Below are 3813 nucleotides of genomic sequence, written 5' to 3' on the forward strand. Positions count from 1 at the left end.
ACCTTTTTAGAAGAGACAATGTAACATTTTAGGTTGAAAACTGGGACTTATCTTTCTCAATTTCTTATTTCTTTCATCAATGGTCACAATTTTTTCTTTTTATCGAAAATCTCATCCAACGGCTCAAACTCAGTAGCTTGTTTTTTAACCTCATTTTTACGTGTTTCACTTTAGACAATCCCAGGATGGACCAAGGTATGGGGACACCGACTATGGGATTCATGGACCCGAGGACCAGCCTGTGCCTAAGGGTGGCCCTCCCGTGGCAGGGTGTAGGGTTTAAAGGATTATGGTGTTGCTTTGGAACTTACCATTTTTGATATAGTTCTGCAAGTAGAGGTTGATCTTTTTCAAGTTCCCATAGTGTTGGTATGGAACTTACCCTTTTAAATGTAGTTTTGTAGGTATCGTTTTGGTCTTTTTCAAGTTTCCATGGACCATAGTGTTGGATCTTTTTCAAGAATTGATGAAACACAATAGTACCAAAACGGTAGAGTAATGGGTACTGCATGAAGATATTAATACGTCAACATAATTGGATTCACCAACGGAAAAGGCAAAATCCGGCCTAATATTTTCTTTACATTTGAACACTTACATGAATAACAAAGGTACCAAGAATAAAATACACACCACCATGAACAACTGGATGTTGTCTCATGGTTATCCTGCTATAATTTCCAAGTGTCAACTCAAACCACAAAACATCTCCACGGCGTCCTTGGATAAATTACGCAGCATATTACGCCAAAGCTTAGTTCCTTAATAACCTACTGTTTTCACTTTTCATGTGTTCCTAAGCTACAAGTTATCAAAAGTAGGACCTTTACCGGCAGTTGAATCGGGATTTCAAACTCAGGGTGTTAAGTCAAAATTGGATTTCAGAAGAGAGTGAACTTCGTTCAGGGACGACACCTTGAAATCTGCTTTTAGATCCAAGTTGGCAAAGTCTTGAGAGCTATACCTCCCCTTTTCATCAAGCAAGCATGTTACTGCTCCTTGTTTCCCACAAGCCACCTGCAAACACATGATGTAATATAAGGGTCCTAATCATCCCATGCATAAAGATGATAAATTAGCGTGGAACGCCACAATCTATGTTTTGTGAGAGGAACGCAACCGAAGAATCTTCAAAGGATGTTCTGAAAGCATTGAAGAATTACTCCGCACAATCAAAGACTTTGTAGGTATAAAACTAAGGGGTAAAAATATTAATAGGTTTGATGATGTAAACTCAAATCTTTGTATTGCTTGGGGTATTGACTAAAACCGATCGATTTTTATTTGGTCTGTATTTTCTTTCTGTTTTCTGTGATCGGTGATTTTTTGTAGCTACTTAGCTTTCTTGGATAATAAAATTTCGATTTATCCACACAAAAAATGATGATAAATAAGCATACATCGGGGTTTTTTTCACTTGGTTGTTCGTTATCATTTGCTTCGGGAGAAAACACTTGCATCATCTTTAAGACTATCACCAACCATCATGACTTCATTTGGTTGAACGTCCCAAGTCGAACAGATGTGCAACAAAGGAGCAGGATTTGGTTTATAAGGGCGAAGCTCCCGGCTGAGTGCCGGAGAAAACATCATCTGAAACAATGAATGTTAGAAAGTTTTATTTCAATCTTCCAATCCAACAAGAAATGTTCAGAATAATTTGATTTCAAGCTTCGAATAGCTTACTCCGAACCGTTGATGAAACAGATCAACTGTTTCATTGACATTGCGAGTGATTAGTCCCCTTCTGAAACAAATGAAAGCTTCGGTTGACATTTTAAAGACCTCATGAAAGAAAAACAATTTGTTATCATTATCAAGTAATATAACTATGGTAACTAGTGTCCAAACAACAGTAAAGCCAATTGGGGAATATATGGAAGCTCATTGATCTAGTGTGAGACGATAACTATTATACTTGCAGTTATCATCACATGAAAAAATCTATTACTTGGAATTGGGAGTAAGAGTCGCATTCGGATGCGTTCAAATTTTTTTTCCAAGTTTGTCTGTATTTGAAGCATTGTTGGAAGGCAATATCCCCAGCTGTGTCCATATATGTATTTAATACAAATACTCCAAGAAAAATGAAGAAACCGAGCACCAATGATGACAAATAAGTATAGAAGGAAAAGCTAAGGCATAGTGGAAATAGACCTTATTTTCTTTGCATCAAGAAAACCACAAAGTTCAGCCGCACCTGCACCATTATCAACCATATGTTACAAGCTTATATTGATTAGCATGTAAAATGAAAAAACACATGAAGTTCTTTAGCCGAAAGAGAGGAACTGCAGTAGCTCATGTTTTGAACTAAACACACTATTTCAACTTAAAAGGGAGATCCCAACAACCACAAAGGTAAGTCCAAGACAAAACATCAAATGAAAATACATCAAAGGAAACATCAAGCCCATGAACAATATAGACTCAACATACGAAGTTGCTACCTTGAAACTATTGGGAACCCAAGAACAAAGCATATGAAGTTGCTAGCTAAAGATATTCTTAAACTCAGTTCAGTGTCAGAATTTTGCATGAACAATATAGACTCGGCAGATGAACAATCCATCAGCTAATTTTACCCTAAATCCACAAAAACCCAACATTTCCCTAATAAAAATGGGCAAATAGATTCAATTTTCAAATGTTTTTGTGTATCAATGACCGAATATAAATACAGGATCAGCAGATTCCCTATTCAAGGTATTCTTACATTTTAACCATGTTCAAGCATATAACATGAAACTTGAATGCAAAAGGTTCATATATTGAAAGAAAATCATATATATATATATATATATATATATATATATATGATCCTCTCTTTTTTACTGTGAATATCCTTTCATCTCCTACTGACATATATTTTTAATCATCTAACAGTCCAAAATTTATGTAAAAAAAATGTGTAGCAAGATACTATCCACAGGCACACAGTATATATACGTCATTTCCCTAACATTTCCCTTAACTTTTCCAGCCATAAAACACTAACCAGGCATGATTTGGAGGCGATCAAGGCCCTGTTTTTCAAAATCAGCAATAATCTGATAAGCCTCTTGCTGCTTATCGGGACTCCATTTCTCAATGTGGTGCAAGATATCAACCCCGGAAGGATTTTCAGCTCTGATTCTCTTGTACTCGTCTTCTCCGAGGACGGCCTTGTACATGGCGGCGAAGTCGATGACGGGGACCGTGAGGGTGCCGTCCATGTCGAAAACGACGCCGCGGAGACGGCGGACATGGGAAGAAGGGAAAAGAGAAGGGATTTGGGGGGCAAACGGAGGAAGGTATCGGAGAGAAACGGAGGCATTAAAGACCAGAGGGAAATCAACTTTGGGATGCTATTTATGGGATTAAGGGTTTGTGGATATGTGGATTTTGGTGGGCGATTGATGTGAATCATTATCAGTCATCATCAATGTGTGGCGGTGAAAATTAACGGTCGGAAAGGATAAAACGAAATTACAGATAAAACCAAAACCTCAAACTACGTAGAGTGGTGTTCTGTTACCTTGTTTCAGCAGACGAAACAGGAGCTTTGCGGACGTGGCTGCCTTGTTGCCGCAATAACGACGACAACATGAATTTCTTTCGCCTTTCAAAGAGAGAGAGAACAAAATAGGACCCAGAAATCGAACGAATCGACTCACTCCATTAAAACTCTTGGTGAGTAGAAATTTTGTAGTCTCCTACTAATCTCACTCTCCCATGGAAGACACCCCGCAATTATGCTCCAGATGAACTTGTTGATCTTGAACCAACTATAGTATTAAGGTGCGGTTGTGATTGGATTGTAATATTACGGTT

At 37.9% G+C, this 3813-nt stretch overlaps 1 pseudogene; it reads right to left on the reverse strand.

Moving 5' to 3' along the window:
- Nucleotides 1–492: 492 nt before the first annotated feature.
- Nucleotides 493–3403, reverse strand: LOC120153097 (annotated as a pseudogene).
- Between the last annotated feature and the right edge of the window lie 410 nt (nucleotides 3404–3813).

The sequence above is a fragment of the Hibiscus syriacus genome, unplaced genomic scaffold (genome assembly GCF_006381635.1).
Source record: "Hibiscus syriacus cultivar Baekdansim isolate YM2019G1 unplaced genomic scaffold, ASM638163v2 tig00000218_pilon, whole genome shotgun sequence".
NCBI lineage: Eukaryota > Viridiplantae > Streptophyta > Magnoliopsida > Malvales > Malvaceae > Hibiscus > Hibiscus syriacus.